Source organism: Oncorhynchus gorbuscha, linkage group LG01, assembly GCF_021184085.1.
Source record: "Oncorhynchus gorbuscha isolate QuinsamMale2020 ecotype Even-year linkage group LG01, OgorEven_v1.0, whole genome shotgun sequence".
NCBI classification, from domain to species: Eukaryota; Metazoa; Chordata; class Actinopteri; order Salmoniformes; family Salmonidae; genus Oncorhynchus; species Oncorhynchus gorbuscha.
Window position 1 is genome coordinate 17,181,888 of NC_060173.1, and position 24,557 is coordinate 17,206,444.

The 24,557-nt window shown below is 40.9% G+C and overlaps 1 pseudogene; it reads right to left on the reverse strand.

The window, feature by feature from the left end:
• Positions 1-24,557, reverse strand: part of LOC124040076 — a 181,311-nt pseudogene that overhangs the window by 37,668 nt on the left and 119,086 nt on the right.

Genomic DNA, 24,557 nt, shown 5'->3' on the forward strand with positions numbered 1-24,557 from the left:
GACTGCACAGTGAGATAATTGCACAACAAGATAACAACAAGATAAGAATGCTCATTAAGGGAACTTGAGTCTTTAGTATATTCCCTGGTTCATAAGGGTAGCTTACTTGAAAGGAGAGCTCTCAGAGAAGAACTGACAGGACCTCCACGGAGGTTTCATCACACATTTTTACTCCTTCTTTTGCCTAGTTTGAACTCCAGATAACCCCACATGAGAGCAAATGATATGTCAACATGCAGTCCACTCAAAGAAAAGGAAATAATATCTCGTAAAATGTTCACACATGCAAAAAAGATATTTTCCAATAAAGGCCCGATGGCAATATGCCCTTCTGTTGTTATTGTTTGTGCACCACCTGGGGGCACGCAATATGGTGAGAAAAACAGGAAAGAAACAGGAAAGAAACTGTTACATATATTTAGAATTGCTCACATAAACTCCCACCGTGCCATATTACAAGGAATTGTAACTGTTAAAATTCCTTGCCGTAATAGCACTAAGAAACTGTTCCTAACAATAAACAAGTTCAACCCCTTTGGATATCAGTGTTTTCTGCGCACCAGTGTCAATCATCAGGGGTTAAAAATGTAGGTGCCATATCATTCAGTGAATTAAGTTAATATTGGAACGAGGGGATGTGTTAAATCACCCAATCCCTCACCAGTAACAGTAGAAACACTGGTGGGTGGCCCTCTTGTGTAAATATGATTAACCCACTGATCATTCTCTCAGGGAAACATACCCTGTATGACAAATAGACAGCAGATGATATACTGTAATTGCATTATGATAGCCATGGGGAGATCTGGGAAAATTAGCAGGCAATGTAATAAATTGTCGTTTTTAATATCATCTTCCAGCCAGGACAGAACAGTATTTGGTTGATTGCACATCTGTAATTAGGATATTATCATTGAAGGTGACAAATTCTTTGCATAGGGAATTCAGAGCTTTACACAGTGATTTATGTGAAAATATGGGATACAGGTGTGTATAGCCTTGAATGGCATAATCCTTGAATATTTACCCAACAACTAAAGAAATACAAACAACTCAACAGAGGAAGTAGAATATTTGTTCAATACATCGGTTAAATTAGCAGGTGTAGATACTCTCAATTAGAAACCTGTGCTGTGGTGCAAATCAAATAAACATTTTAGTCACAGAGAGTGACGGAGACAGGGTTTTTGTGCAGTCTTCTGCTGTTGTTTATTTTCATTTGTGGAAAACATCTGAATAGCCTAATGACCTCTAGTTGAAGTAAACAAATATATCTCATAATGTTTCCACTTCTAAAATGCCCAATTCATCTGAAACTTGTTTGGCCAGATTTTTTTCTACAAAAGGTTGTGTGAAATCATCCCATTTTGAAATATTGCCCCATTATCCTGTTGTATTTGGGATAGACCTCCTGCTCGTTGCTTGGAGTAGCCTACGACATAAAAATAAGAATGTTCACATTTCTCAAGCTTTCCTCAAACTGCACCCTGGGGCTTCAAGTAATTATTTCCCCACTCAGAGGTCCATTAAGATAAAACAACACTGGTGACTTTGTGTGATCTGGTATTGGGGCTTTGTGTGATCTGGTATTGGTGCTTTGTGTGATCTGGTATTGGGGCTTTGTGTGATCTGGTATTGGGGCTTTGTGTGATCTGGTATTGGGGCTTTGTGTGATCTGGTATTGGGGCTTTGTGTGATCTGGTATTGGGGCTTTGTGTGATCTGGTATTGGTGCTTTGTGTGATCTGGTATTGGGGCTTTGTGTGATCTGGTATTGGTGCTTTGTGTGATCTGGTATTGGTGCTTTGTGTGATCTGGTATTGGGGCTTTGTGTGATCTGGTATTGGGGCTTTGTGTGATCTGGTATTGGTGCTTTGTGTGATCTGGTATTGGTGCTTTGTGTGATCTGGTATTGGTGCTTTGTGTGATCTGGTATTGGTGCTTTGTGTGATCTGGTATTGGGGCTTTGTGTGATCTGGTATTGGTGCTTTGTGTGATCTGGTATTGGAGCTTTGTGTGATCTGGTATTGGGGCTTTGTGTGATCTGGTATTGGTGCTTTGTGTGATCTGGTATTGGTGCATTGTGTGATCTGGTATTGGTGCTTTGTGTGATCTGGTATTGGGGCTTTGTGTGATCTGGTATTGGGGCTTTGTGTGATCTGGTATTGGGGCTTTGTGTGATCTGGTATTGGTGCTTTGTGTGATCTGGTATTGGTGCTTTGTGTGATCTGGTATTGGGGCTTTGTGTGATCTGGTATTGGTGCTTTGTGTGATCTGGTATTGGGGCTTTGTGTGATCTGGTATTGGGGCTTTGTGTGATCTGGTATTGGTGCTTTGTGTGATCTGGTATTGGGGCTTTGTGTGATCTGGTATTGGGGCTTTGTGTGATCTGGTATTGGTGCTTTGTGTGATCTGGTATTGGTGCTTTGTGTGATCTGGTATTGGTGCGATCTGGTATTGGTGCTTTGTGTGATCTGGTATTGGTGCTTTGTGTGATCTGGTATTGGGGCTTTGTGTGATCTGGTATTGGTGCGATCTGGTATTGGTGCTTTGTGTGATCTGGTATTGGTGCTTTGTGTGATCTGGTATTGGGGCTTTGTGTGATCTGGTATTGATGCTTTGTGTGATCTGGTATTGGGGCTTTGTGTGATCTGGTATTGGTGCTTTGTGTGATCTGGTATTGGGGCTTTGTGTGATCTGGTATTGGTGCTTTGTGTGATCTGGTATTGGGGCTTTGTGTGATCTGGTATTGGTGCTTTGTGTGATCTGGTATTGGGGCTTTGTGTGATCTGGTATTGGTGCTTTGTGTGATCTGGTATTGGGGCTTTGTGTGATCTGGTATTGGTGCTTTGTGTGATCTGGTATTGGGGCTTTGTGTGATCTGGTATTGGGGCTTTGTGTGATCTGGTATTGGGGCTTTGTGTGATCTGGTATTGGTGCTTTGTGTGATCTGGTATTGGTGCTTTGTGTGATCTGGTATTGGGGCTTTGTGTGATCTGGTATTGGGGCTTTGTGTGATCTGGTATTGGGGCTTTGTGTGATATGGTATTGGGGCTTTGTGTGATCTAGTATTGGTGCTTTGTGTGATCTGGTATTGGGGCTTTGTGTGATCTGGTATTGGTGCTTTGTGTGATCTGGTATTGGGGCTTTGTGTGATCTGGTATTGGGGCTTTGTGTGATCTGGTATTGGGGCTTTGTGTGATCTGGTATTGGGGCTTTGTGTGATCTGGTATTGGTGCTTTGTGTGATCTGTTATTGGGGCTTTGTGTGATCTGGTATTGGGGCTTTGTGTGATCTGGTATTGGGACTTTGTGTGATCTGGTATTGGGGCTTTGTGTGATCTGGTATTGGTGCTTTGTGTGATCTGGTATTGGGGCTTTGTGTGATCTGGTATTGGGGCTTTGTGTGATCTGGTATTGGGGCTTTGTGTGATCTGGTATTGGGGCTTTGTGTGATCTGGTATTGGTGCTTTGTGTGATCTGGTATCGGTGCTTTGTGTGATCTGGTATTGGTGCTTTGTGTGATCTGGTATTGGGGCTTTGTGTGATCTGGTATTGGGGCTTTGTGTGATCTGGTATTGGTGCTTTGTGTGATTGTATCATTATCTAAACTCTGAAACAGGGATACTTCATCTTAGCTAATAAACCAGATATGATTATGAACAACTGAAAACATTGGTTCTTTTATACTTTGATTAGTTTTTGAATGTTTGAATGGGAGTTGAAGACTGCTCTCCCTTACTCACTTTTATACCCATTCTTTTACAAAATCATATTGGATAAAACAGAAATAAAACATTCAACAAAGGGAGAACACACTGATGACAACCAATCAGTGAGTGTTTTGTTTTCTGGGGAGTTGCAGCTCACCACAGGAAGCAGGAAATAGAAATACTCTCACAGAGCTGCAGTAGTACTAGAATTACCAAAGCCTTTTGTAATAAAACGATGGAGGAGGAAATGGTATTTTATGAGTCAATACACACTTTAAAAGCAGGAAGCAGGCAAGCTCTCCAAAGCATTCATCACTGCTGTACAGACCCACACTGTGGGCAGAGTGATGGAAGTCCGAAAGCAGCTACATCTTAAGCTCCTCCACTAATTCATTTATACTGAGCAAAAACAATTACTGAGTGACAGTTCATTGAAGAAAATCAGTCAATTAAAATACATTAAATTCAGAAATGACCAGCCAATCAGAATGAGTTTTTCCACAAAAAAGGGCTTTATTACAGACAGAAATACTGCTCAGCACCCCCACCATCCCCCTCAGACGATCTCACAGTTGAAGAAGCCAGATGTGGAGGTCCTGGGCTGGCGTGGTTACACGTGGTCTGCGGTTGTGAGGCCTGTTGGACGTACTGCCAAATTTTCTAAAACAACGTTGAAGGCAGCTTACGGTAGAGAAATTAACATTCAATTCCCAGGCAACAGCTCTGGTGGACATTCCTGTACTCAGCATGCCAATTGCACGCTCCCGCAAAACTTGAGATGTCTGTGACACATACTGCTAGTATTATATTCATCATCAAACATGATTACAACCTCTGTTCAATGTAAAATATCACCTACAATAACACTACCGGTCAAAAGTTATAGAACACCTACTCATTCAAGTTTTTTTTTTTTTTTTTTACTATTTTCTACATTGTATAATAATAGTGAAGACATCAAAACTATGAAATAACACATATGGAATCATATAGTAACCAAAAATGTGATAAACAAATCTAAATATATTTTATATTTGAGATTCTTCAAAGTAGCCAGCCTTTGCCTTGATGACAGCGTTGCATATTCTTGGCATTCTCTCAACCAGCTTCACCAGGAATGCTTTTCCAACAGTCTTGAAGGAGTTCCCACAGTCCGACTCATCCAAAACCATCTCAATTTGGTTGAGGTCGGGGAATTGTGGAGTCCAGGTCATCTGATGCAGCACTCCATCACTCTCCTTCTTGGTCAAACAGCCCATACACAGCCTGGAGGTGTGTTGGGTCATTGTCCTGTTGAAAAACAAATGATAGTCCCACTAAGCCCAAACCAGATGGGATGGCGTCTCGCTGCAGAATTCTGTGGTAGCCATGCTGGTTAAGTGTGCCTTGAATTCTAAATAAATCACAGACAGGGTCACCAGCAAAGCACCCCCACACCATAACACCTCCTCCTCCATAAGTTACGCCCGGTCCTCATGGGAGCCAGTTTCATTACAGTGCTTGATGGTTTTTCTGACTGCACTTAAAGAAAATTTCAAAGTTCTTGAAATGTTCTGCATTGACTGACCTTTATGTCTTAACTTAATGATGGACTGTCGTTTCTCTTTGCTTATTTGAGCTGTTCTTGCCATAATGTGCACTTGGTCATTTAATTAATGTGGCTATTTTCTGTATACCACCCCTACCTTCTCACAAAACATCTGATTGGCTCAAATGCATTAAGAAGGAAAGAAATTACACAAATGATCTTTTAAGAGGCTAATTGAAATGCATTCCAGGTGACTACCTCATGAAGCTCGTTGAGAGATTGCCAAGAGTGTGAAAAGCTGTCTTCAAGGCAAAGGGGGACTATTTCAAGAATTTCAAATATAAAATATATTTTGATTTGTTTTACACTTTTTTGGTTACTACATGATTCCATCTGTGTTATTTCATAGTTTTGATGTCTTCACTATTATTCTACAATGTAGAAAATTGTAAAAATAAAGAAAACCCTTGAATGATGTCACACCCTGACCATAGATTTTAGGTTGGGTCAGGGTGTGATGTGGGTGGGTATTCTATGTTTTGTGTTCTATGTTTTCTATTTCTATGTGTTTGGCCTGGTATGGTTCCCAATCAGAGGCAACTAGCAATCGTTGTCTCTGATTGAGAACCATACTTAGGTAGCCTGTTTTCCCATTTTGAGTTGTGGGTGATTGTTTTCTGTTTTGTGCGAGTACCTGACAGAACTGTTGCGTTTTGTTCTACTTTTGTTTCAGTGTTCCGGTTACAATAAACAACATGGACACTTACCACGCTGCGCATTGGTCCGGTATTTCCTATTCCTCCTCAGAAGAGGAGAAAAACCATGACAAATGAGTAGGTGTTCTAAAACTTTTCACCAGTAGTGTATACACAGGAAACATCTAATGAAAGGCAATTATGAGCAAAGACTCTACAGTATGTAAGATGTGAATGTAAATATATCAAATGTATGGTGGTTATATCCATAGGATACAATAAATTTCGTTCTATTTAGGTATATCATGGTTATATCTGTAAGGGATGACACTAGAGTAGCTAATCCACCCTTTAGATCTGTATAAACAGAATGTTTTTAGTTCCAGCTGACAATCAAGTGTCACCTCACATGTAGGCCTACAGTTCATCACAAGAGACTAAATCTGCTTTTCGTTCACTGGGCTAAGCGCTTCACAGCAGGGCGCAACTGTTACAGCAGCAACAACAAACTAAATACAAATCTATGCGCATGCACCCTGGCATTAGTGATAAAGCATTTTGAGTTGATTCCTAGTTAATTACCAACTCTATATACACATAGCTCCTCTTCCTGGATCCTCTGATCCCAGTGCTTCTTCATGGCTCCTGTCATTGTGAGCGAGCGCTGAGCACTGAGTGGTAGTGGCTAGCTTAGCTAGCTCTCAAAGGGAGGACTCAGAGAATTCCCTTCAAGCAGCGTATGTGGCATTCAAAAGCAGCGAGCGGCGCTATGCTACGCAGCTGCCTGCCACCAAAGGCCCTGCTATGATTACACATTCCTTAATGAATAATTTACCTTTTCCTAATGACCCGTTAAGCTGGTTCATTTAAACGTTGTCTTCCTCCTCCTAGTGCGGTGATTATAGCAGGTAGCCAAGGTGAGAGAGGTAGATTAGAGGGAATTACCAGCGGCTCAGGAGAGGTTGTCAATCCCCTAGACCTACCGTTGGAGCTAGTGTTGCTGGGGAATCTCTCTCATTAATGCTGAACTCAACACACTATGATGGTCAAATGAAATGTCACCTCAGCGCATGAAAACGTCTGATTAAGACTTGGAAAACCACACTGACACCAAGAGACAAACAAACTTTGTGTTGAATGGTCCTTCCATTCATCTGCCAGACATCCTGAGTTCTGTGTGGTCATCTTAGACAAGAAGTTTGTTTTCCTGAGGGAACATCATAGTGTTCTTAGTAGTCAACAACTTCACTACAATCTGAGATGGCCTTGTGCTTGCCAGTTATACCACAATCTGTTAGAGACTCTCATAGAGTAGGCTACTATTACCACAAAAGCACTTTAAGTAAACCAGCCATTCACAATGTTCCTTAGAGAACCAAAGCACCTTTTGGGTCAAGTATTTTTGGTTGCAAGAATGGCCCTCTATCCATTAATGCTTTTCTGCACACAGAGTGATGTATAAACATTGGTCTGAGCATAGAAGCTTTATAAATGCACTGATCTCTGTGACTCTGAGTTTTCAGCGTGCTCGGTTAGCAGGGCTTTTAGGGCGCTTGGATCCTCTCTGGAACAAGCTCCCATGCTGAGTGCACTTGATGGATGGCATTTTGGCTTAGAGGAGCGGAGTGCTTGAAACTAAATAATTCCTCACAGCCGTACAGCACATCACTTCCCATTCTGGTGGTAAGTGGGTAGCCTATGTGAGTGAGTGCATCACACTATATAACCTGTTACATAGGTTCAGATATATTCCGCTCACTAAGGCTTCAGTAACCGAGGAAACCAGAGAGCCTACCACAGGTCCTCTAGTACTGCTGAAGGTAGGGCACATCCGGAGCGTTGACTCCAGCTTGGCTTCTTTACTGGAGGCTCTTAGCACACTACAATAACCATTGGCTGGTACTGTGATGTGCTTTCTGTTCATCATCCTCTGTCTCCTTCTCGCTCTCTCTATTTCCTTTTCTACCCCCCCCCCTCATCCCCCCCACTCCCAAAAATCTGCCAAATCAGGAAAGATCACAGCCAAGAAACACAGGCCGCTATTTCGTAATGAAGCATTTAGCACAAATAGGTATTAACATTATTTGAATTGTAAATTAGTAAAAAAAGAGAACGGTTGAAAGCTCTTTGGGACTGAGTTGTTCTTGAGCCGCACCGCGGGACTCACTAGAAAGATCATTTTGGAGCAGCATCCTTATCAACAACTTTGATATGGTGACAGAACAGAGTGATGCAAACAATACATGTGTAGCTACTCAAACATTAAAAATGAGATGCTGGCTCAGTCAGTGCCGCTTCACCAGTGTCAGTTTCACAAAACCTTAATATGTAAACTACAAGCTCAATACTGCAATATGATACATTTAAGCTAAGAGAGATGCATCATGTGAACATTAGGGAGACAAATGCAACTGCTGTTATCACCAAAATGGGCCTGGAAAGAGACTCATGAAAAAAAAAATCCTTTCCAAAAATACACAAACAGAATCTCCCCAGCAGGGCCTATTTGAAGGTGACTATTAAGTATTGGCTGAAGATAACAGCATCACTAAAGACTAAAGGCTTAATGCATTTGGGTGATCCGCACTACCTAACGCCTGCCGTCTCTCCGACCGTCCCTCTGACCGTCAGTCTGCATGCTTCTAAATCGAAGACCATTTAGAGGAAGTGACAACTTCAACATCTCTCCTCACAGAGGCAGAGCCCGCTGTGCTGTAAATCTGTAATAACCAGATGGATCATCAGTTAAAACCTTTCGCGTCATTTAGGAAAAACAACTAATTATCCTCGAATCAATCAGTCAATCAGGAAGAGTCTCAGCCTGCAGACTGCAGATGCTGGGCATCAGCTAATCCTACAGCTATCTTGGAGCCGCCACCACCCCACTAAGGTTTCTACGTTTTTGTTAACAGTCTGATTGCAAGTAGCCTACATCACAACACATATAACCTTATATAATACGCCTTTTGAGTGCTGCTACTTTTAAGTAGAACTCTGTTAATGGTGGTCCATCTTCTCAATTCTTGTAAGAGTGGATGCACAATGCACCCAGCAGTAGCCTCCAGCAGAGTGCATCCAGCCATCCTCCATTATGGAATGGGCATCACATTTCTTTATATGTGGCTTTCTACACAACATCCTTTCTTTTGTCAAAAGATATATAGTCATGACCTACATTATTGGCACCCTTGATAAGATTGAGCAAAAAAGACTGTATAAAATAAATAATACAAATACTGAGATACAGTATATTTACTGAACAAGAATATAATATATCTGTCTGCAGATGGCAGACAGAGTGTATGGCGTTGTGTCAGCAAGCGGTTTGCTGATTTCAACGTTGTGAACAGAGTTGCCCATGGTGGAGGAAGGGTTATGGTATGGCAGGAAAAAGCTACGGACAACGAACACAATTGCATTTTATCTATGGCAATTTGAATGCACAGAGATACCGTAATGAGATCCTGAGGCCCATTGTGGTGCCATTCATCCACCGCCATCACCTCATGTTCCAGCATGATAATGCACAGCCTCATGTCACAAGGATCTGTACACAATTCCTGGAAGCTGAAAATGTCCCAGTTCTTCCATTGCCTGCATACATGTCACCTATTGAGCATGTTTGGGATGCTCTGGATTGATGTGTACGAAAGAGTGTTCCAATTCCCGCCAATATCCAGCAACTTCGTACAGCCATTGAAGAAGAGTGGGACAACATGCTACAGGACACAGTCAACAGCCTGATCAACACTACGTGAAGGAGATGTGTCGCGCTGCTTTAGTCAAATGGTGGTCACCAGATACTGACTGTTTTTTCTGATACACACACCTACTTTAAAAAAAAATGAAATCCATAGATTAGGGACAAATTAATTTATTTCAAATGACTGATTTCCTTTTATGAATTGTAACTCGGGAAAATCTTTGAAATAGTTTGTTTATATTTTTTTATTTCAGTGTAGCATGTTATTTTATACCAATACAATTGCTCACAGAAAAACATTTTGTTTAACAAGTATAACAATAAATACTCTAAAAGACAGGTGTCTAGATTATTGCTCCCTTTGTGAGGAAAACGACTTTCAGCCTTTATCTATAATGTTTTATGAGATTGAAGAATAAATTGGGAGGGATCTTAGACAATTCATACATACAGAATCTTTCCAGATCCTTGATATACTTCTGTCTGCGCTTATGGACTGCCCTCTTCCATTCAATTTTTATCTTAAATATATTTATTTAGGGGGTAGTATTGCAGATAAAATGTAGCTTCCATCAATGTAATTGTCAACATAATCTTTTGGCTGGATGGCTGGCTGGCACCCACCCAACCAACCAACCAACCAACCAACCATACAGTTGAAGTCGGAAGTTTACAAGTTTACACAATTCCTGACATTGAATTCTAGTAGAAATTCCCTGTCTTAGGTCAGTTAAGATCACCACTTTATTTTAAGAATATGAAATGTGAGAATAATAGTAGAGAGAATGATTTATTTCAGATTTTATTTCTTATATCACATTCCCAGTGGGTCAGAAGTTTACAAACGCTCAATTCGTATTTGGTAGCATTGCCTATAAATTGTTTAGCTTGTGTCAAATGTTTCGGGTAGCCTTCCACAAGCTTCCCACAATATGTAGGGTAAATTTTGGCCCATTCATCCTGACAGAGTTGGTGTAACTGAGTCAGGTTTGTAGGCCTCCTTTCCTCCTTGCACACGCTTATTCAGTTCGGTCCACAAACTTTCTATAGGATTGAGGTCAGGGCTTTGTGATGGCCACTCCAATACCTTGACTTTGTTGTCCTTAAGCCATAACTTTGGAAGTATGCTTGGGGTCATTGTCCATTTGGAAGACCCATTTGCAACCAATCTTTAACTTCCTGACTGATGTCTTGAGATGTTGCTTCAATATATCCACATCATTTTCCATCCTCATGTAGCCATCTATTTTGTGAAGTGCACCAGTCCCTCCTGCAGAAAAGTACCCCCACAACATGATGCTGCCACCCCCGTGCTTCCCGGTAGGGATGGTGTTCTTCGGCTTGCAAGCCTCCCCTTTTTCCTCCAAACGTAAAGATGGTCATTATGGCCAAACAGTTTTTGTTTCATCAAACCAGAGAACCTTTCTCCAAAAAGTATGATCTTTGTCCCCATGTGCAGTTGCAAACCGTAGTCTGGTGGTTTTATGGCGGTTTTGGGCCAGCGGCTTCTTCCTTGCTGAGCGGCCTTTCAGGTTATGTCGATATAGGACTCGTTTTACTGTGGATATAGATACTTTTGTACCAGTTTTCTCCAGAATCTTCACAAGGTCCTCTGCTGTTGTTCTGGGATTGATTTGCACTTTTCGCACCAAAGTACGTTCATCTCTAGGAGACAGAACACGTCTCCTTCCTGAGTGGTATGACGGCTGCGTGGTCCCATGGTGTTTATACTTGCATACTATTTTTTATACAGACGTGGTACCTTCAGGCGTTTGGAAATTGCTCCCAAGGATGAACCAGAGATCCACATTTTTTTCAGAGGTCTTGGTTGATTTCTTTTCATTTTCCCATATGTGAAGCAAAGAGGCACTGCGTTTGAAGGTAGACCTTGAAATACATCCACAGGTACACCTCCAATTGACTCAAATTATGTCAATTAGCCTATCAGAAGCTTCTAAAGCCATGACATCATTTTCTGGAATTTTCCAAGCTGTTTAAAGGCACTGTCATCTTAGTGTATGTAAACTTCTGACCCAATGGAATTGTGATACAGTGATTATGAGTGAAATAATCTGTCTGTAAACAATTGTTGGAAAACTGACTTGTGTCATGCACAAAGTAGATGTCCTAACCGACTCAAAACTATAGTTTGTTAACTACGTGGTGCACCGGTCTAAGGCACTGCATCTCAGTGCTAGAGGCATCACAGACCCTGGTTCGATTCCAGGCTGTATCACAACCAGCCATGAATGGGAGTCCCATAGGGCCCTGTGTCGTCCGGGTTAGGATTTGGCCTGGTAAATAAGAAGTTGTTCTTAACTGACTTGCCTAGTTAAATAAAGGTTCAAATAAAAGAATAATAAACCAATGTATTCAACATAGAAAACAGAAATACCTTATTCTGACCCTTTGCCATGAGACTTGAAATTGAGCTCAGATGCATTGATGATCCTTGAGATGTTTCTACAACTTGATTGGTGTCCACCTGTGGCAAAAGGCCTCCTGCTGGAACGGGGGCTGGGATTTAAAAAAAAATATATATATATATAGGACAAAACACACATTATGACTAGAGAGACACCACAACACTTTATAAAGAGAGACCTAAGACAAAAATATAGCATCGCAGTAACACATGACACCACAGCATGGTAGTAACACAACATGACAACAACATGGTATCAACACAACATGTTAGCAGCACAAAACATGGTACAAACATTATTGGGCATAGACAACAGCAGAAAGGGCAAGAAAGATTGATTGATTGGACATGATTTGGAAAGGAACACACCAGTCTATATAAGGTCCCACAGTTGACACTGCATTTCAGAGCAAAAACCAAGCCATGAGGTCGAAGGAATTGTCCGTAGAGCTCTGAGACAGGAGGCACAGATCTGGGGAAGGGTAACAAAACATTTATGCAGCATTGAATGTCCCAAAGAACACAATGGTCTCCATTATTCTTGAATGGAAGAAATTTGGAACCACCAAGACTCTTCCTAGAGCTGGCCGCCTGGCCAAACTGAGCAATCGGGAGAGAAGGGCCTAGGTCAGGAAGGTGACCAAGAACCTGATGGTCACTCTGGCAGAGCTCCAGAGTTCCTCTGTGGAGATGGGAGAACCTTCCAGAAGGACAGCCATCTCTGCAGCACTCGAACAATCAGGCGTTTATGGTAGAGTGGCCAGACGGAAGCCACTCCTCAGTAAATGGCACATGACAGCCCTCGTGGAGTTTGCCAAAAGACACTGTCATGACTGGCCTGTTTGGGTCAGGTTACCGTGGACCACACCACAAGAGACATCTCTCACACCCGCCAGAGGGGGAAGAGATCGAGAGGTATGGAGGTGGGGGGTTTTATGTAAATCTTAAGGGAGCAGGCAAAATCCATTTGTCCTCTCACTGTGGAGGAACTGAATGTATGATGGGCCTATAGAGAACCTACCTCAGAACAGTAATGTGCAATAAATGGACGTTGGGACAATATGTTTCGTCAGCCAAAATGGTAGTAATGATGATAGATGGAATATGAAAATGAATGTCGTTTTTGTTATGATATTTAAAGTTAAATGACGACATTATAACGAAAACATTGTAACTTGAAGAATTTTCATAATATTTACCTGATGTTTGCATACTGTACCATGTATGGAAAATGTCCAGATCAAAGAGAAGGTTTTTGTAAAGATGAAAAGTGAAGTTAGTTGTCTAAATGGGATCTGTGTAAAATCCAGACCTTGCCTCGTAACTAGTTATGCCCAGAGAACTTGCCCTAAACTATTTCTGGGGAAAAACATTTGAGTTAAGAATTAACATTGACTAGGTGATCACGAGCTGTAGCCAAGATCCAAATAGTTGTAACCCCAAAATGCAACACGAGGTTGAAGAAGACAAAGGGACCTTTTAACAGTCTGTGTTACGGATGAGTAGTTGTGTCTAAGAGGGTGAATTCAAGCAGGACTACCCGGTTATTCTCTCCAAGGAATCGTGTGTCTACACAGCTTTCATTCCCACGCTGGAACCACCTATATGGCTGTTTAGCCGTCCTCAGAAGACCCCTCTTTCAGAACAAGGGTGTGGAAACAGACCACTAAGAAGAAGGATACTGATATCGTGTGGACAATCCGAGAGTTACACCCGGTAACAACAGAAGTGTCGCATTCAGAGGAGAAGTCGTAACTCGGTCCACGAGGAGATACCCCCTCGGAGACCTTTGACAAGTAATTACATCTTTATATTCTGACCCATAAAAGCGGCAGTTCGGGACAAGGTTAGGGCTAAAATAAACATTGTTTACAAATGTACCCAAGTGTGCTTTTCTCTCTTTCTCTCTCTTTTGAAATCCCCATTTTGTGTAACACATGTAATATTGTGTCGGCCCTCTAGGGACCTGTTTCATTGTCCTAAATTCTAATCAATAGCCTATAATCATTTTAGCTTTTTAGTATATAAATAATCAACTCAATTGGTGTGGTACAGACTTATTTAGTGGGACTCTGGTTTATGCAAATTGCTGGATTATGCGACATTCAGAATGGGACTGTAGAGGAAATTAATTAATTAGTGACTGTTGTAAAATCGATATTCTGATATTCTTTGAGTTAATTTGGGGAATAGAAACTCAATGTCATGTCTTTACTATCATTAAACTGAAGACTTGTAGTTTTTATCAAAGATTCTCTGTAATTAGTATTACGCGATCAAACTGATTAATCATGTAACAGTAATTAACTAGGAAGTTGGGGCACCAAGGAAAATATTCAGATTACAATGTTATAATTTCCTAATATAACCTTTCAGATATTTTATCTGATCAATTAGTCTTCTAATTAAATATTTTTTTATTTTACCTCACGTTAGTCTCATTCCAAACGTCATAAATTGTTGGTTATCTGCACGAAACCAGTCTTCACTATGAGTCATCCATACATCAATTGTCTTAAATCATTTATTTATTACTAACTAAGTAATTCACAGAAATGCATAAACAAACAAACAAAGTCAATATGATTACAGGAAATGATAGGAGAATGTGCCCTAGTGGGCTAAACCGGCATCGCGGCTTGGTGAACACAATGGGGAGTGGGGGTCAGCTGAGAAGTCACTACAGAGTTGATAATTATAACAATTGAAATGCTAATCCTTTGCACATGAACGCTCACTCATTCGGGAACAATTGCAATCAATCAATATATTTACGCTCAGTGTGTGGTCTTGATCGCTGGTGAAAAGCTTGTTTCTTTCGTAGAATTGTCTGTCTCTCTCCCCCTCTCTCTCTGGTGCGGTTAGAGTGGATTGTTCAGAGTGACATTCCTTCATTCGTTATAGAATGGATGTTTTGGCGGTTGTCATTCTTCGAGTTCAATGATACCGAATTCCTAGCTGCAGACTAGTAATTAATATCAAAGACTTGTTCTTTTTCTGTCGGTATTGATAGTCAAAGAGTTTAACCACGTGGTATGGTTAAAATATTCAGCAATGGTCTACAACCTTTGTCAACTCTTAATGGAGAAAAACATGGTTTGGTTGAGAATTTCTCAAAGTTGGGTTTTATTCGGAATTGCAGAAAAGGGGCTGTCCCAGGATGCCTGACTCTAACTGGGCTCAGGGGTGGTCCTCTGATTTAGTTAAAAACTCAAAAGGGAATTAGAGTTTCATACATTAAACAGTCCAAAATCACATTACACACTTTAAAAAAAGTATCACACTCACTCATTCATCTTATACAACAATTAGATGTAAACCTCATATCTGAGGCTATTATATAAACAGCTTTATGGTAATGTGGCCACACCATCTCTCATGAGCTTCCCCAAGTTGTAACAAATGGACCAGTTCGTAGCTGGATTCTTCACCGATCTTTTATACCTTCTCCGGACCATGAAATTTGTTCGGACATCAAGTTCTGTGAGGTGGAAGAAATTCCTTTGTTCTCTATGAAAATTCACTCTGTCTCTTATACTGTGTGGCCATGAGGCAGGGTCTTCTCCTCAGGAATTTACAACCTCTCTCTGACCACAGCATCCTAGTTGAAGGAGGCAAGGGGGAGGCAGGGATAGGGGGATGGGGCTTGCTGTACCCAAAGAGGGCAAAGTCATGACATCAATAAAGCCAAACTTTCCCATGGTGCCCCAGGTTACTGAGTTACAAATTACCTGATTAATTTAATCACGTAATTATAAACAGTTAATTATTCGATGAACAGCAGTCGTCACATTAATCAATCGGCACGACAGCACCTAAAGATTCTCAGACCATGAGAAACAAAATCCTCTGGTCTGATGAAACCAAGATTCAACTATTTGGCCTAAATGCCAAGCGTCATGTCTGGATGAAAGCTGGCGCCATCCCTAAGGTGAAGCATAGCAGTGGCAGGGATGTTTTTCAGTGGCATTGCCTGGGAGACTAGTCAGGATTGAGACAAAGATGATAGAGTACAGAGAGATCCTTGACGAAAACCTGCTCCAGAGTGCTCAGGACCTCAGACTGGGGTGAAATTTAATCTTCTAACAGGACAACGACCCTAAGCACACAGCCAAGACAACCCAGGAGTGGCTTCGGGACAAGTCTCTGAATGTCCTTGAGTGGCCCAACAAGAGCCCGGACTTGAACCTGATCGAACATCTCTGGAGAGACCTGAAAATAGCTGTGCAGTGATGCTCTCCATCCAACCTGACAGAGCTTGAGAGAATCTGCAGGGAAGAATGGGAGAAACTCCCCAAATACAGGTGTGCCGAACTTTTAGCATCATTCTGAAAAAGACTCAAGGCTGTAATTGCTGCCAAACGTGCTACAACAAAGTACTGAGTAAAGGGTCTGAATACTCATGTAAATGTGTTTTTATTTTTAATACAAACCCAGTTTTTGCTTTGTTATTATGGGGTACTGTGTGTAGATTGATGAGAAAAAAAAATTAAAGACATTTTAGAATGAGGCCGTAACGTATAAAATGTGGAAAAAGTCAAGGGGTCTGAATATTTTCCCAATGCACTGCATATACACTACCATTCAAAAGTTTGGGGTCACTTAGAAATGTCCTTGTTTTTGAAAAATATATATTTTTTGTCCATTAACATAACATGTATCAGAAATACAGTGTAGACATTGTTAATGCTGTAAATGACTATTGTAGCTGGAAACTGCAGATTTTGTATCATTTTAAAAGGCTAACTGATCATTAGAAAACCTTCTTGCAATTATGTTAGCACAGCTGAAAACTGTTGTCCTGATTAAAGAAGCAATTAAACTGGCCTTCTTTAGACTAGTTGAATATCTGGAGCATTAGCGATTGTGGGTTCGACTACAGGCTCAAAATGGCCAGAAACAAAGAACTTTCACCTGAAACTGGTCAGTCTATCTTTGTTTTGCGAAATGAAGGCTATTCCATGCGAGAGATTGTCAAGAAACTGAAGATCTCGTACAACGCTGTGTACTACTCCCTTCACAGATCAGCGCAACCTGGCCCTAACCAGAATAGAAAGAGGAGTAGGAGGTCCCGGTGCACAACTGAGCAAAAGGACAAGTACATTAAAGTGTCTAGTTTGAGAAACAGACACCCCACAAGTCCTCAACTGGCTTCATTAAATAGTACCCGCAAAACACCAGTCTCAACGTAAACAGTGAAGAGGCGACTCTGGGATGCTGGCCTTCTAGGCAGAGTTGCAAAGAAAAAGCCATATCTCAGACTGGCCAATAAAAATAAAAGATTAAGATGGGCAAAAGAACACAGACACTGGACAGAGGAAAATGGCGGCTACTTTGAAGAATCTCAAATATAAAATATATTTGATTTGTTTAACGTGTTTTTGGTTATTACATGATTCCATATGTGTTATGTCATAGTTTTGATGTTTTCACTATTATTCCACAATGTAGAAAATAGTTCAAATAAAGAAAAACCCTGGAATGAGTAGGTGTGTTCAAACTTTTGACTGGCACTGTATGTTCAGTAACAGAGGTAGTACAGCCATTCACCATAGGCCAGAATGTATTGTTTAAAAAATCCATCTCCAACAATTTCATTCCTGCCCTACCATTTGTAGACGGCATGTACTAAAACACCACAGAGTCTTTTATATAACTTGACAAAGAGAAACATAAAACCACATTAATAGGATTAATTATTCTATACGTGATTTAAATATCACATGGCAACAACATGTGTACTATGAATGTTTTATTAGCCTCTGACATTTTATTGTTCTTATTAGCCCAGCATTCTCTTCATTATATCGTCCCTGAAGATTTTTCTCTGAATCTTATACATTTTGAAATGATGTCTATGCTGTACTAAGAATATGTTACGAGTTAGTTTCCTCTCACAAATTCCAGGCTGCAGTATGTTACAAATGAATATTCCTGAAGACAAAATGTATAGCGAAAAAGTAACACTGTCCTCCTGTTTGATACAGAGTTTGGGTTGTTCAGCACAGTGTGTGGGTGCGTGTGGGTGGACATTACCCCTGTGTATGTGGAGGTTACCTGTGTACTACCCAGCCAGCTAGAGCTAGGACAATGCTCTCCTCTCCTCCATGCTGAGACAGTGGGGCGGGTTTTTCTCATGAATCCCAGGCTTTATGAATCTATATTCCTGCAGACAAAATTGTTAGCTAACACTCCCCCCTCTGTACAGTACAGATGTTGTTTAGCACATTGAGTTGTGTGTGTAGACATTACCCTTGTGTCTGTGGAGATAACCTAGTACCTACCCAGCCAGGACAATGCTCTCTCTCTCTCCTCTTCTCCATGCTGAGATAGCGGGGTTGGTTTCTCTCTCCGCCAGGTGTCGTGCCATATGGAGGGAGTGCTGGTGTCAGACCTCCAGTGTGGAGTGATTTATGTAGCGCTTCTTTTATTCCCCGCTCTGCCAGCTGCCCTTTGAACCAAGGCCTCTCTATTACCGCCACTATTTTATTGGTGCCTCTCCTCCTCCTCCCTCTCTCCTCTCCTCCTCCTCTGGGATTACAGCTCTATCTTTCATTACGGCCAGTTAATATTTCACCCTATCCCTTTCATTATCCGCAGGCTGGAGAGGTATTGGCGATGTTACGCTGCTTGAAACAAGCAGGTGTGTTGGGAGATGCACTGCAGAAACCACACAGGTGCAACTTGTGTCTGCTAAAATGGTGTGTGTGGGGGAGGGGGGATATACAGGGTGAGTAGTACATGTGATGAGGCACACTATTCATTCATGTAAAGAATCAACTGTAGGACAAGAATCAGTATAACTCATCATTTATTTTTCAGCTGAACTTACACAATATTGATTAATTTATAGACATTACTATCATGTACCAGTTGATGCAGAGCAAGAATTTTCAGTAGTAGAGTACAAAAAATGGTCATATCAACAGCTGAGAGACTTTAAGGAAAGGGTAATACATTTGGGAAACACATGTATTTATCTATTTACTTTCCATGCTGTCTTGAGCCAGCCATGTCACCAGCCATGTTTAGCCATTGTTCAGTCACTGTTTTCAGTTTTCAACATTACATTACCACCCAGAAAGATGCTTTGAATTTCACTGCGGCACAACCCCCCCCCCCCCGCCCCAAATGCCACAAAAGATGAATTGAATGGTTCTCTCTTTAATTTGGTTGAGTCTGTATGTCTGAAACATTTGTTGAATCACTCCTCAAAGACTATACAACTCAATGGCAGGAAACGATTCTCTCCGACCTCCAAAAGTACACCCAGGCCACGTCCCAAATGGCACCCTATTCCGTATATACATGTAGTGCTCTACTTTTCACCAGAGCCCATAAAGAAGTGCACAATATAGGGATTAAGGTGCCATTTGGGACGTAGGCCCTGAGCTCAGCCGAGGGAAGTTGTAAAGCTATCGATCTCTGAGGCATTTAACCAGAAGCAGACTGACTCCACTGTTCAGACTAGACTGACCCATTGATCTAACCACACTGGGCTGCTTACCTAAGGTGACATATCCAATGGTACACACTGCTGAGGCATTCTTCAGAGGGGAACAGCACATTAGGACTCAATATGCTTTGTTGTTTCTCTTGGAGATAGCAATCTTTGGCAATCTTTGAAACTGTCATTGCCAGAATTAGCTTCTGATGAATTTCCAGGAGTTTGAATGTGAGGCTTATTTAACATTTAAAAAAAATCAGGAAATGTCACGAGCATCAAGACAGCGCTCTTTTCAGCACAGCAAAGAAAAGCATGTTTTGAAGTATTAAGGTGTGCCCGCGATGTAAAGAGTTTCAAGGAATTGGGTGCTAATCTGAGTATGGGATGTTTTTTTGTAGATTTGGTATTTTCCTTGACTCCGATGTAGTGACCATTGTCCAAGTGTGTTATTTATATGCTTAAGTTCTTGTGAAGCGACCTTCACAGCTTGCTTGTTTGTCCTCCCCCAGATCCAGTCAAACTCCTTATATCCTGTCATGTTTGCTGTACTTTGAACCTCCACATCTTTATTTTCTAGATAGTCTCATCAATAAAGGATGGGTTTTTGCCTTCTCGTATTGTGTGATAAAAATTTCAAAGAAGCACTTTTCCCCAGCCGCCTCGTCTCAGTAAAGGCCCCTCTTAGCTGCTCTGTCTCTCTCTGGCTATGGAAAGCTCCAATATACTTTCTCAGAAAACAGCCTCCTGCTCCTCAGAAGTGTTCATGTCATTTTTCATCTAATCAGCATCTTTCCAGTTCCTACATACAATTATAGCAATGACCGAAATGACCAACCACTGGAACAGTCATAAACTTGCCTGGAAGAAGACCCACGTGTATCTTGTCCTCACGCACAGTGAGGAAGATGGTTCGGGAGGCAAAGAAAAGACCAAGGGCCACAGTTGGAGAACTACAGAACTTGGCCTCATCTTGGGGTCACCAAATCAACAAGGCTATTTGGAAGGGTTGCCATAGAAAAAGCCTTTATTGAGAGCAACAAACCAATGTAAATCCTGGAGTTTGCTAAACGGCATTGGCACTTGGATAAGAACTGGGTGTTATGGTCAGATGAGATGAAAACATAGCTATTTGGCCATGCACACCAGTGGTGGGTTTGGCCTCGAAAGAAGAATGCAAATGCAGAAAATAACCTCATACCTACTGTAAAATATGGTGGTGGATCTTTGATGTTATGGGGCTGTTTTGCTTCCATTGTTTCTGAGAACCTTGTTAAGGTCAATGGTATCATGAACATTAACTCCACCAAGTACTAGGATATTTTAGGCAAAAACCTGGTTGCCTCTGCCAGGAGGCTGAAACTTAACCCCAAGTAGATTTTCGAACAAAACAATGAGCCCAAGCACAAATCAAAATCCACAAAGAAATTATCAATTGACCACAACATCTACATTTTGCAAAGCCATCTCAGTCTCCGGACTTAAACCCCATTGAAAAACTGTGGATTGCCTGTCAGCCCTGCATTAAAGACCAAAATTGGTCAAATAAAATTGTGATCAATAAAAAAGTATACCAATTTAATTTAAGGACCAAATAACAGCTGTGCCATATAGATTACTAAATAGTTGGGAAGAGATTTTCCATGTACCAATTCCATGGCACATGGTTTATGAACTGATACGCAAAACGACGCTAGATTCAAAACATAGAATGTTTCAATTTCAATGATTATATACAATTCTTGCAGCCAATATAATGTTATATATATATGTTGGATACAACCATCCCAGTTCTGCAGATTTTGCTGCGAAAAGAGAGGATCATTAGATCATTTGTTTTGGTACTGACCATATGTAAGTTGTTTTTGGTCACAGGTCCAGGAATGTCTGAAGATGTCAACATTTACCTGGAGTTAACTCTGTAGATACCACTACTGGGTGATTTGAAAGGTCCTAGTCAATCGATCTATGATATAATAAGAGTTTTAGCAAAAATGTTTATCTTTCATTTAAAATCCGTAGAACTATGTGAATAGAAAGGTTCAGAACTTTTGTGAAACATCACAGACAGTTGAAAAATATATGGCAAATACAATCCAATTTGGATGATGTTCAGAGATAGATGGGAAGGGCTGAATGGAGCTTAAGGGTGGGACTAATAACAACAAGATAACTAACGTAAAATATACTGTTTCTGTAAAATGTATATAGGTTTAGCACCTTTGTGAAACAGCTCAGTTAAAAATATATGACAAATAGAAATCAAACTGTATGGTCTTCAGAAATAGATTGGAGGGGTTGATGATAGCGGAAGGATAGGAGTAAAAACAAACAACAGATAAATAGATTGTGTCCTTAAAATGTAAATACTATGTATAAAATGGAAGTAGAAGCCTAAGTGTTGTTGTTCATTAATTTACTCCAATAAGGGGAGGGGTGTTAGGATTCGTGGAAATTAATGAAGGAAAATGTATGTAAAAAATATGTGTACATATGTACACTCTTGGCATTCCCTCAACCAGCTTCATGAGGTAGTCACCTGGAATGCATTTCAATTAATAGGTGTGCTTTGTTAAAAGTTCATTTGTGGAATTTATTTTATTCTTAAAGTGTTTGAACCAATCAGTTGTGTTGTGACAAGGTAGGGGGGTATACAGAAGATGGCCCTATTTGGTAAAAGACCAAGTCCTTATTATGGCAGGAACAGCTCAAATTAGCAAATATAAATGACAGTCCATCATTACAGTCGATACGGAAAATTTCAAGAACTTCAACTGCAGTCGCAAAACCCAAAATCAAGCTCTGAGGAAACTCGCTCTCATGAGGACCGCCACAGGAAAGGAAGACCCAGAGTTATCTCTGCTGCAGAGAATAAGTCCATTAGAGTTAACTGCACCTCAGATTGTAGCCCAAATAAATGCTTCACAGAGTTCAAGTAGCAGACACATCTCAACAACTGTTCAGAGGAGACTTCATGGTCGAATTGCTGCAAAGGAACCACTACTAAAGGACACCAATAATAAGAAGAGACGTGCTTGGGCCAAGAAACACGAGCAATGGACATTAGACTGGTGGTAATCTATCCTTTGGCCTGATAAGTCCAAATTTGCGCAGTGTCTTTGTGAGATGGCTTGGGATGAGTTGGACCACAGAGTGAATGAAAAGCAGCTAACAAGTGCCCAGCATACAGTTGAAGTCAGAAGTTTACATACACCTTAGCCAAATACAGTTGAAGTCGGAAGTTTACATACACTTAGGTTGGAGTCATTAAAACTTGTTTTTCAACCACTCCACAAATTTCATGTAACAAACTATAGTTTTGGCAAGTCAGTTAGGACATCTACTAATTTACTAATACAAGTCATTTTTCCAACAATTGTTTACAGACAGATTATTTCACTTATAATTCACAGTATCACATATTCCAGTGGGTCAGACATTTACAGTGCCTTGCGAAAGTATTCGGTCGGCCCCTTGAACTTTGCGACCCTTTGCCACATTTCAGGCTTCAAACAAAGATATAAAACTGTATTTTTTTGTGAAGAATCAACAACAAGTGGGACACAGGCATGAAGTGGAACAACATTTATTGGATATTTCAAACTTTTTTAACAAATCAAAAACTGAAAAATTGGGTGTGCAAAATTATTCAGCCCCCTTAAGTTAATACTTTGTAGCGCCACCTTTTGCTGCGATTACAGCTGTAAGTCGCTTGGGGTATGTCTCTATCAGTTTTGCACATCGAGAGACTGAATTTTTTTCCCATTCCTCCTTGCAAAACAGCTTCAGCTCAGTGAGGTTGGATGGAGAGCATTTGTGAACAGCAGTTTTCAGTTCTTTCCACAGATTCTCGATTGGATTCAGGTCTGGACTTTGACTTGGCCATTCTAACCCTGGATATGTTTATTTTTGAACCATTCCATTGTAGATTTTGCTTTATGTTTTGGAAGACAAATCTACATCCCAGTCTCAGGTCTTTTGCAGACTCCATCAGGTTTTCTTCCAGAATGGTCCTGTATTTGGCTCCATCCATCTTCCCATCAATTTTAACCATCTTCCCTGTCCCTGCTGATGAAAAGCAGGCCCAAACCATGATGCTGCCACCACCATGTTTGACAGTGGGGATGGTGTGTTCAGGGTGTTGCTTTTACGCCAAACATAACGGTTTGCATTGTTGCCAAAAAGTTCAATTTTGGTTTCATCTGACCAGAGCACCTTCTTCCACATGTTTGGTGTGTCTCCCAGGTGGCTTGTGGCAAACTTTAAACGACACTTTTTATGGATATCTTTAAGAAATGGCTTTCTTCTTGCCACTCTTCCATAAAGGCCAGATTTGTGCAATATACGACTGATTGTTGTCCTATGGACAGAGTCTCCCACCTCAGCTGTAGATCTCTGCAGTTCATCCAGAGTGATCATGGGCCTCTTGGCTGCATCTCTGATCAGTCTTCTCCTTGTATGATCTGAAAGTTTAGAGGGACGGCCAGGTCTTGGTAGATTTGCAGTGGTCTGATACTCCTTCCATTTCAATATTATCGCTTGCACAGTGCTCCTTGAGATGTTTAAAGCTTGGGAAATCCTTTTGTATCCAAATCCGGCTTTAAACTTCTTCACAACAGTATCTCGAACCTGCCTGGTGTGTTCCTTGTTCTTCATGATGCTCTCTGCGCTTTTAACGGAACTCTGAGACTATCACAGTGCAGGTGCATTTATACAGAGACTTGATTACACACAGGTGGATTGTATTTATCATCATTAGTCATTTAGGTCAGCATTGGATCATTCAGAGATCCTCACTGAACTTCTGGAGAGAGTTTGCTGCACTGAAAGTAAAGGGGCTGAATAATTTTGCACGCCCAATTTTTCAGTTTTTGATTTGTTAAAAAAGTTTGAAATATCCAATAAATGTCGTTCCACTTCATGATTGTGTCCCACTTGTTGTTGATTCTTCACAAAAATATACAGTTTTATATCTTTATGTTTGAAGCCTGAAATGTGGCAAAAGGACGCAAAGTTCAAGGGGGCCGAATACTTTTGCAAGACACTGTACA